The sequence below is a fragment of the Myxocyprinus asiaticus genome, chromosome 34, assembly GCF_019703515.2.
Source record: "Myxocyprinus asiaticus isolate MX2 ecotype Aquarium Trade chromosome 34, UBuf_Myxa_2, whole genome shotgun sequence".
Lineage (NCBI taxonomy): Eukaryota > Metazoa > Chordata > Actinopteri > Cypriniformes > Catostomidae > Myxocyprinus > Myxocyprinus asiaticus.
In genome coordinates, this window is record NC_059377.1 from 12,875,532 (window position 1) to 12,887,585 (window position 12,054).

Below are 12,054 nucleotides of genomic sequence, written 5' to 3' on the forward strand. Positions count from 1 at the left end.
AATTTTAAAGCAAAAATGCAACCTCTGAATCACACTTAACATTGTTTATGTTAACATAATTACTTCCTGGTTCCCACAGGACCAGAACTCATGTTCCGGAAGTTGCTTGCACAATGTGATATCAGTAGCTCTGGACAGAAAGGTGACCACAGTTTAAATTATGCAAAAATGTCTGGTGCTTGTCAGTAATACGGCAGTGTGGGGGTGATCTGAGGGTACATGAACTATGGGAAGCAACATGTTGAGTATGTGTGTGATCATGTTAGACTACTTTAACGATTTAATAGCTATGTGTGCTTTTTAGTCCTCATTCACTTTCGTAAAATGGAAAAAAAATATGCTAAACTTCTTTTGTGCTCCTCCATGGAAGAAAGAATGTCGTAAGGATTTTGGAAAGATGTGAGAGTCAGTAAATTACAGAATTATATTTTTGGGTGAACTACTCCTTAAATAAAATAATTATGGTCACTCACCAGCACTGGTATACTGTAAGAGACACTGGAGGTAAGTATGTTTGTGGGCAAAACCGCTGCAATCCATTATTGAAGAATTCAACTGTAGGCAATTGAACTGCAGTCAATAATTCAGGATTATTTTCCATACACTCAAGGAGATTATATAATAACATTAACATACAGTATGTGATTTCCATTATAAAACAAAGAAAAGGAGGACATAAGGATAAGAACATTTTATTTCTCTTTGTGTAAGAGAGAAATAAGAATTTTTTTCCTGTGTGGCTGAACCGCTGACCTGCAGAAAAGTCAGCTTGTCATCGCCAATACCAACAAGAGAAGTTGGGAATGACACATATGCTGTCCGAATTTGATTCCGGGCGACAGTTCATTGACACATGACATCTTACTTGATGTCATCCATACCTACCTTTGCTTGTGGACAGATTTAGCACAAACCTGGCTTCTTGCATTGTTCTTCAACACAGCTGCTTGGCTTCTTCAGCCAACACAACTGCAAAACATCATCTCATCTGTCAGAGAGAACCTTGAGCACTGCGATTAAATATGGACAGAAAATGCTCTATTGATAAGTTAGACTTTTTTGTGAAGTCTACTTCAACACCTTGGAATCCATGTGGCTTTTTGTACAGATAAAATACAATAAAATGCTGGGCAGTGCACATTTCAAAATCAGCACAAATGTCCCTCATTAGGCAGCTTCCATTAAAGCAGTCTTGGTCTAATGGCTATGTGAGACTGTAGCACTCTGGTGAATTTTGACTCCACTGTGTCTGTCCAGTAAAATGGGCTGATGATCTCATTAGCTGTGCACATCTGAAGAGCTCCACAACTATGCGCATTTGCGAAATCTCAGAGAAATTAATGGACAAAGCCAACCAGTATGACCAGCATGATCTTCTTTTGGTGGAGCAAACCTCATATAATTTAAGTGCTTGAGGCATCATCAGTAATCTCTAGGCTCCAGTAATGGAGATGACATCCCACCATTGCTCAAATCTCCTTGTTGCCATGTTGTGTTGCATTATCATCAATAGGCTTCAATTGTAGAGCTTATGAGTCAAATTGCCGTCCTAATGACAAGGAGTATTGACAGGTTGGATTTCCGATAATTCTGGGTAGAATGATGGCAAATGTCATAGCATTATTTCTGGCAAGTTTGAAAGTGTAATATGTTCTTTAATATTTCAGTACCAGCTCGAGACTTCAACCTCCGAAATAATCTGTATGAACAGCCTTTTATCTGCAAGGACAGTAGGCTTCTCAAGAAGCTTAAACCAAAATCTGCCTTGGACACACCAAAACATTAACAGTAATTACTAGTCACAGCACAGAACATCATATGGACAAAAAACCCTCACGCCATGGTAGCTAAAAGGTCACCAAAGACAGACAATCTTTTGGATCCATACAAATGCCATCTGGAGGTCAAGAGCCCAATTCCCTATCCAGCTAAAAAGTAGTTCAAGTCAAGAGGAGAGATTACATTACTGAACTGGCTAAGGTGAGAGTGGCTGAAAGAGAACCAGATCATTTGATTGTTGGGTTTAGGACACTTTGGTGTCTTCAACCTAATCAACAAAGAGCCAAAAAATAGATCTAAACAATTGACAAGAATAATACAAATAAAACTGAGTGGTGGTGGCGTAGTGGGCTAAAGCACATAACTGGTAATCAGAAGGTTGCTGGTTGATCCCCACAGCCACCACCATTGTGTCCTTGGGCAAGGCACTTAACTCCAGATTGCTCAATATTTACACTGTAAGTCGCTTTGGATAAAAGCGTCTGCCAAATGCAGAAATGTAAATGAATATAGACGAGAAATCCTACCTGATCACACAAGAAACTGAGGTGTTGCTTCCGAAAGGTCATGTACCCTGAAATCAAGCCCATTCAGATGAATTACTGAGAAGCACCATCTCCTATTAGACATTTTTGCATCAATACAAATGTGAACACCTTTCCCTCTAGTCCTACCAATTGCTACCGCATTGAGTGAGCAACCTTTGAGACACGGTCTCTGGTCCCAAGGAAACCAGAAAGTAATCCTGTTCACATAAACAATGGAGAGTGCAATTCATTTCCTCTCTAAAGTTACATCTTTACTCCACTGACAGTTAGGTTTAGGTTTGGGGTTTGGGTTAGGGGGTAGAATTAATAAAATATGCACTCCTGTTGACTGTATTACATAATTTACAATTCAATACTGTACTCACTTTTGGCACCACTCTGTGGACATTCAACAACACTTCCAGATTAGGCCACTGGGGGGCAGTTTCGGCAAGCTAAGACTGATTTCAACAGCAAAACCTTCGACCTAATGTTGCCGAATTTACAGTGTTATCAGTCTGAGAAATCATGGAGTGAGAGAAGAACAAAGAGAGATAAGGTTAACATGGGGTGGGTGTTGGTATTTAATGGGGTATTTTACTTGCTGGACATTTTGTCAACATTGGATTTTGTTTTGTTTGGCACACACACCTTTACTAACTTGATCATTTGTTTATTCCTTTTCTTCCTGTAACTATGAAGCAAAGCATAACATCTGCAAGAAAATGGGAGGGAGAAATGACAGAATGAGAACACTATGGTAAAACTAAGGTGTGTGTACTAATACATTAGTCTTTTAAAATATGTACATATTCTATTTCTGTCACGAACTGCCTTGTGTTTTTTCCCTCACCTTCAGTTCAGTTCAGTGACTGTTTACTTTTCCCTTTTGTTCATGGAGGACACTTCCCAGAATGCACCTTTTGATTACACTCACCTGCCCTCCATCTTCCACAGCTGTTCCCTGTTCCCTCATTATATTATATACCCTCTTGTTTCCTTCACTGATGGTCAGTTCTTGTTCTTATGTTATGCTGTAGCGTTTATGTATACATTTAGTTCGTTGTATTCTTCCATGTTTATTTCATTACCTTCTTCTTGTTATCATTAAAAGGCTGCGATTAGATCCTAAGCCTCTTTTCTAAAAGATCACCACCACCACATTACAATTTCATGTACATATTATATGCACAATGTCAACCTTACATATGCATTTGTGATGAGGAGGAAGGCGGGGCCGGGCCGTGAGTCCACACAGCTGGCCCCCAATTGGGCTAATCAGCCGAGGAGAGGGATAAAGGCAGCCAGGTGCGGCAGTTTGGGTGAGAGAGAGCCACACGCAGCTGCCGTGTGTGTTTATGTTTGTGTCTTAAGATTTCATTAAACATTATTTTGACTGTTCAGCCAGTTCCCGCCTCCTCCTTGCCCATTTTAAACCCTGTACTTTGGTGCCGAAACCCGGGACCAGTGTAATAGGGTTAGGATGGGCAAGCAGGAGGTGGGAACCGGCTGAACAGTCAAAGTAATATTTAATGAAACAAAAAGACGCAAAACACTAACACACACACAGCAGCTGCATGTGGCACTCTCTCTCACAAACTGCCACATCGGGCTCGGCCTTATCCCTCTCCTCGGCTGATTAGCCCAATTGGGGGCCAACCGTGCATAGTCACGGCCCGGCTCCGCCCTCCTCGTCACACTCCTCCCTCCTTTGCCTCAGGCCAGTGTGGGAGACAAGGGGAGGGAAAAGGGGAAAGGGAAAGAGTGAGGCAGAGCGACAGTGAGAGAGAGAGAGAGAGAGAGAGAGAGAAGAGAGACAAAAAAAATTGCTCACCGGTCACTCATAGTTCACAGGTACACTTGTAATGCCAGTGCAGTAGAGGTCAACTGTACATGCTCTGATTACTAACTAATTTAAAATCTGACCAACCTTAAACTTTTGGACCTTCCTTTAAAAATAAACCTGTATGTAAAATGCTTTGAAATTTACCTAAGGGCAGAAAATTGAATTCCCTGGTCACTCACTAACCCTTAGCCATTAAGTTAGCTTCAGTTGGTTTTTCCTCCTGTTTTCCCTTCATTTTAGATGTAACATGCTCCCCATAATTGGTAATTTTAGGTAATTTAACTAGGGTTATGTGTCTGTGTTTATGTTTCTAAATTACAGAGCTATATAGAGGACAGGGAGGATTTTTTTTTCTGAAATAGTTTTGTTTGCCCTCTTAATAAGTTTTGCTCTCCCTCAAAATACGTTTTACATCCCTCTTACAATAGTTTTGCATTCCATTGCTATAAATTAACCATGGTTTCAGTATAGTAATATTGCAGACTGTAGTAACCATGTTTTTGGTGGAAACCGTGGTTTTACTATAGTAATGTTGTAGTAACCATAACTGTAGTAACACCGTTTTTTTTACACAGAAACCATGGTTTAACTATAGTAACATTGCAGACCGTAGAAATCATAGTTTTTTGGCGGAAACCATGGTTCCCTTTCAAGTCGGTCACTTCGACACTGCATCAGTAGCTGACGCTATGGGAAACTCCTCCCAGGAGTGACAATCTCTGAATTATTATAAAATCACACCAACCTATAGGCAGATGGTGCTTGACGCTCTGCCCATGATGTGCCCATCATTGCAGTCATATACACTGGAGCACAGTGCCATTTCATTAGAATTTTTCTCTACAGAAAAATGTAGATAAAATCTCTCGTGATCTGGATGCTTTGTAATTGAATCGGCACACAACAGCAAGTGAATTATTTTATCCTCCCTGCTTGTGTTTCAACGAAAAGTGTTTCATTTTAACACACCATGTTTGATACTGTGCATTGTGTTGTACTGTGTTTCTTTTAGTGAAAAGAAACTAAAAGAGCCTTTTGCTTAACAACGTCTTTATAAAGATGGTGTTTTGCAAATGTTTCCACAAGCACATAAAACCAGCGATATATCCCTTTGTCTGATAGGCACGAGTGCTGTTTTATATAAGTGGAGCTTGTTGAGGCAGATTGTGTTCACTGTGAATGCATGAAACTCAAGACGTTTTGCTCTTGGCTCGCTTTCAATCTGAAAACCAAAGCCGCTTCCCTCTCCTCCCAGAATAGAGATTTGAGGAGGATTTGTTGCCGGCCCAGCCTTGTGTGCCTCCTCTTCTACATATCAAGCAGCTTCGCCCATTCAGTATAAGCGCTGAAAATCCCTTCTCCTCCTACCATACTCCTTCTACGTCTCCCAAGGGACTGCATGAAGGAGGCCATCGAGGATGGGATATAGAGCATGGAGAGTTTGAGGATGATTTGTTGTCAGCTTGAGCCTTGCATCTCTCATCTTCTCCATCTAAAGCGGCTTCGCTTGTCCAGTACGGCAGTAGCGATCTGCATGCTGGCGCACATGTTACGATCACGTTCAGCAGAGATTATGACAAGGGGGGTACTATTTCACGATCACCCCCACTGTTTAGCGCCTGGGCTGAGTCCATGCTGACACAGCACTCGCTAAAATTGATTGTGTTCATTGCGAGCACATGACACTCAAAAAGCTAGCACTGAGAATTTGAGGATGATTTGTTTCCGGCTTGAGCCTTTTGTCTCTCCTCTTCTCAATCTCAAGTGGCTCCGCCTCTTCCACAGAATAAATAAAATAAGAGGATGAATGGTGTTCACAGGCTGCTTACTATGAATTGACTTTCTCCCCATTCAGTGAGGGGCCACTCCGACCACCAAGGTCTCTACCCAAGAAATTCACAGGTCTATGGTCAGTCTGTGGAGTGACACCCCTGGCTTGTTAGCCCGTTGTGAGACAGGAACAAGACCGTGACATCTCCTCTGTAACACTGGACTGTTTTGCCCTGTTTTTACCATTGTTGATGGCATGCCAGGAGACTGCCAAGTTGCAACACAGATATAAGGCGCCTTCATGTCATGAAACTTAATGTTTGGCCCATGAACAGGGCTCCTCTGGCACACCACGGTTGTCGCATTCAGTGCTTGACACCATAGTATAGGCCAGGGTCCCCTCAGCGATAACTTGGATGTCTCCTCCCTCTCTTCCCAGATCTTCACTGTGAAGGAGGTTTGATTTTTCAATGTTCACTACACTGCTGGCTAGTGTCATGTGTAATAACTGTTGGTCTCATGACCATGTCATTCTGTAACACTTTCCATTATAAAGAGCAATGTATTTAATGTCTCACTACCCTGTTGGCTGGTGGCATTACATTATTTTGTCAGCCAGTGACCACTCTGTTTCTCTCTTTAACCCACTGTGGTGTTCTTAACCATGAGTGGTCAATGAGGTTTCTCTCTCCCTTCCTATTGTTCGATATAAAGAGGACACTTTGCCAATGCCTTTTTAACTACCTTATTTTCTAGTAGGCGTTGCCTCGTGCATGTGAATCAGTAGCATGGCGTGATGGTATACATTTCCCATAGCATCAGATACTGAAACAACGTTGAAGTGACCAACTTGAAAGGGAATGTTCTGGTTAGAACTGTTACCTTGGTTTTTAGTGAAAGGAGGGAATGAGACACTGCGTAGCTTGCCACACTATTGTTTTCTTGCTGTTAAGGGACCGATAGATGCACTTTCTCCTTTCAGTCAAAAAATCCTGATGAAATGGTGATGTGCTCCAGTTTATATGTCCAGTTTATGTACCATAGCACATCTGGGGCAGAGCATCAAGCGCCATCTGCCAATAGATTGGAGTGATTTAATAGGGCTTCAGAGATCGTCACTACTGGGAGAAGTTCCCATAACATCAGCTACTGATGCAGCTTAACCATGGTTACTGTAACTGTAGTTTTACTATAATACTATGATAATATTTAGTAATAATAATTAAAATTAACCATGGTTTTAATATAGTAATATTGTGGTAATCATGATTTTAATAACCATAGTTTATTTTTGCGGAAACTATGGTTTTATTATAGTAATATTGTAGACTGTTGTAATCATAGTTTTTTGGCAGAAACCATGGTTTTACTATGGTAATATTGTTAACTGTTGTAACCATATTTTTGATGCAAACCATAGTTTTCCTATAGCAATATTGTAATTACCATATTATTTTTATTTATTTTTTGTTTTTATTTTTTTTTGGCAGAAACCATGATTTGGATACAATTAACCATGATTGTACTAAAGTAACCATAGTTGAAATATGGAATCTGTAGTAAAACCATAGTAACCACAAAATTATGATTTTTACCACCATAGCTTTTATCGAACTGTACTATTACTATGGTTTTACTACATATATATCATGGTTAAAATAAGGTTACCGTAGTAACAGCATGGTAAATGTTGTGGTTAATATGGTTTAACTAAAAATACTAAAGTTGAACTATAGTTACTGTAGTAAAACCATGGTTATTTCTTTGCGACGGAGCACAAAACGTATTGCAAAAGAATGCAAAACTATTTCAGAAAAAACATACAAATCCCATGTTCTCTAAGGGCTCCTAAATGATCTAGACTAAATTATCTAGACTCTAAATGAAAGTGGGGAAAAACAATTTACTTTTGAAATAAATAGTAGCATGCTACAATACAGAGAAACACCACAAGACTGACCCTCTCAGTAATCAATCAGTAAAGCAGAATGCACATAAAGCTTTCCTTAAAATCTCAAGATACTGGCCTCCATAGTAACAAGTAAGCTACTTCTTATCTCAGAAAAAAAGCAACAACTTCCCAACATCTCCTTAGAGGAACTCCTTTGTCTTTGGCTTGTCACGTTCTGAATCTGAATGTCTAGTTCCCTGACTCTTCTCACCCCTTATATCAGTGATACTCAGCAACAACAGTGATGGCATAACTGGTTGGATGGTGGTTTTGTTGAAAATATAAATAGTGTGTCGTCAGTTAATTAGGAGTTGCTTTGTATTTTGCGCCTGGAGCTAAAAATATCACAATTAGACATCGCAGCAACTACGTCAAGATTTTTTAAAACGATTATCTCTGCACACCTGCGGCATTTGATAAGACCCTTCCAATAAAACTTTGGCGATACGGCAGACCAGTTGCCAAAGAAGTCTTCTTATCATCGTCTGGTTCATTAAGCAAGGTCCACTATCAAAGGAAAAATAATTATAAGACACAGGAACATATTGAGTCCAACCAGAGCTCATTTATCCCCCTAAAAAATACCTGTTCACAAGAAACAAGAACAGCCATAAGATATCAATACAAGGCTAATCAGTGTAGCTACACTTTGTGTGACACTGTTCTCAAATATACCTACTAGCAGAGTGATGAGAAAGGACATTTTAATGAAGTTACATTAATTGTTTCCCAGAAGCATGCTTCACCATGCTCTGGAAAATAGAGCAGAGCTGCTCTGACTGACAGGAGGGAACTTTGATCTTGTACATTAAGATTTGCATTCAACAGACAACTGACAACACACCACCTCAACACCAGACTGCATAGGTTTGCAGCCTTTGCAGCATGGAAAACTGCCAGTATTTGATGACACATCTTTATGATTTATGTCACTGAGAAGTTGTGGTTTTGAGATTTGATGAGGCTGCTAATCTCTCTGGAGATGAGAAAACAATGCCTGTGCTGTAAATCTGATGTTTACTATACAATATACTATATTCCAGAAAGTAATGCAATGTGTAAATTGTTTCATGATGAACGATAGCAAGTCTACAACAGGTTCTTGCAGAAAGGAGGTCAAATCTATCTGTACAAATAGCATTCTTTCAAAAACTTCCAAACATGTCTCTCAAAATAGTAACACATATTTTATGCCTCAGCAATCTCAGTTTCACAGGGGTTCATTACTGCTGGAGGTATTTTGGTGGAAACTTTGATTCTTCCAGTTCCCTCCATTTTTTCCTATCAGCCCGAGTCCAATTCCTCAATCCTGACTCCATTATCTCTCTGGAGCTTCCCCAAACATCATCACTGAGAGGAAGCAGCCATTCTGTCATCTTCTCTGCCTCTTTGCTTTTTACCCTCTCCCTCCCTCTTTCTTTCTAAAATATCTAAAATATGTCTCTGTGTGGTGCATGAATTTTTCTCTGTTACACAATTCAGGTTACAAAAAAAAAAAAAAAAAGAAAAAAAAGTTAACATGGTAGCCAGTTTCAGTCAAAATACCATAATAATCCTTAAGAACCATTTAGGGCTGTCGATTTAATGTGTAAATTCAGTAAGATTAATTATATACTATATATAAAAAATATAATGCATTACAATTAATCATGCCCCTGGATCATAAGGAAATTTTCTACCACCGGAACAATCCAAGGTTGAAACATTGGATCTCCTTTGTGTTTTTACCAGTCTCAGTCAGTAGGGAGCAGTAAGCGCAACAACAGCAGACAGACAGTAAAACATGAGACGACGTTTTTGTGTTCAAAAACTGCTGGATGTAGTGCAACTCCGAATTCAGGGATTTGCAAAGTTTCAAGTGATGTTTTATTTGATACTACTTTTGACGCAATGCAACCAAAGCGAGACGCTCCAAAAGTGTCCATCTGACAAATGCGTACATATAGACGCATCCTTAGAAAAGTCCTTAAAGTCCCCCTGAAGTGCCTTGACGAGCGCATTTTCTTTAGCTTATTGACATATTTCCTATTGAAACATAAAGTTGGGGTGGGACTTGTTGAATGGCTCGTTTACATCGCAGCACCCGGCAAAGCCACACACACACACACACACCTGCTGCTTCTCATGCCAGAGCCAGTGTTCAGCTGGGGAAACTAAGAAGGGATCTCAATACAGAGTCAAACTGCTTTTCTATTGACTTGAGAACAGCCTACAAACAAAAACCATGCATCGCGGTCTTTGCTTGCGACAAGGTTGGAGCTGTTTTGCAAGTCAATGCAGATGAATGAGAAATCAGTAAAAGATCACAATACACTAAACATACAAGATAAATAACACTTACTCGTGCTGTACATCCCAACAAACCTCCAAAAATCTCCAGCAACATTCCTTGCATCCAACTCCTACATGACTGTTCAAATAAAGTGATCATCCCTATGCCCTATTCCCTTCGAAGACAATCACACTCCACTGTGAGAGCTTCAGAGGGCTGAAAGGTGATAACGTTCATTCACAACTCACTTTTTATTGAAAATTATGTTTGGAACGAGCCTACAGCATGGATTTTGCTACCTTTGAAGTACCCTGCGAAGGTATCATCAGTGCTGGTTAGATCAAAGCCATGTGCGCACTGGAGAAGGGTGCATTCTCAGTCTAAAAAGTTATGCCACCTGCAAAAGTTTCGGACAACTCTGCTGTTGTAGGCTGTATTGAGGGTGGACAGGAGACTGAGTATAGGACACTAGTCCTAAACAGCTTTGTGGAGTGGTGTGGAGCTAACCACCTGCAACTCAATTCACAAAGAAAAGAACTGATAATCGACTTCAGGAGAAAAAAGGTCAGAGCTGACTCTACTTCTTGAGAAGTCTCAGTTCCTTAAACATGTGTAGCAAGATGAATAAGCTGATCAGGAAGGCAGGCTCTCTCACTGGGGTGGACTAGGACCCCCTGGAGGTGGTTGTTGAGAAAAGAATAATGTCTAAATTGCTGACTATCATGGACAACATATCTAACCCCCTATATGGCATGCTTGTTGAAATGAGAAGCACCTTAAGCAGAAGGCTGATCCCACCTCGGTGCAACGAGAGTGCTACAGAAAGTCATTTGTGCATACTGCCATAATTCATCCCTCATGTGCAGAGGCACCACTAAAGTTTTGGTGAACTTGCTGGTAAACTAGCTGGAAACCCAGTCACCTCTCTTACCAAGGCCATTATCCCCTAATTTCTCAGTTTTCCCATGCCTGCTTTAGGAAGTGTCCCAGTTTTTCCAAACTTCTTCCATCAGAGTTATGGAAGCCACTTTGTTTGGGAACATTCACAGCAAAACATTTTTTAACTTTCCCAAGACCTGTGCCTCAACACACTCATGTCTTTTTTGAGTTCTGCAGGCAGTTCCTTGACCTCGTGGCTTGGTTTTTGCTCTAATATGCATTGTTAGCTGACCTCATATAGACAGGTGTGTGCCTTTCCAAATAATGTCCAATCAATCACAGGTAGACACCAGTCAAGGTGTAGAAATATCTCAAAGATGATTAAGACAAATGGGATGCACCAGAGTTGAATTACAAGCATCATAGCAAAAGGTCTGAATAGCCTACTTGTCTATTCAGACAACTCTATTGTTGAGCTTTTAAATTTTAAATAAATTATGAAGGAAAAATACATTTAAACTAGTTTAGCATAAGGCTCCATCATAACAAAATGTGAAAAAAGTAAACAGTCTGAATACACTGTATAAAGCTGTACAAAGGTCCTTAATTATATTAAAGTGTTGCAACTCATGTTTTTTGAAAGTCATATCGCTTTACTGTAAATATACGGTAACTCTCGCAACAGTGTACATTTAAAATAAACATCTTTAATTTTAGAATGAAGATATAATGTCCCCCGTCGGCCTTACTTAACATTTTATGTTATGGAGAGTACAGGCACTGGTCGGTCAAAATCACAATCTGACACTTCAAATTGTTTGGTTCCAAAACTAGGCCTAAGCAATTTAACTATTTAACCTTTACATAAAAATGTCATCAAGAACAACCTACTTGTACTAGTGAAACAGCTGCAACATACATCCGTTCTGACATTAACTGGCCACATATCAATTAATTTCAAATCATTTATGATTTAGTGAAAACTTGGGAGTTTTGAAAATATCTACAAACTAACATATATATAAATTTC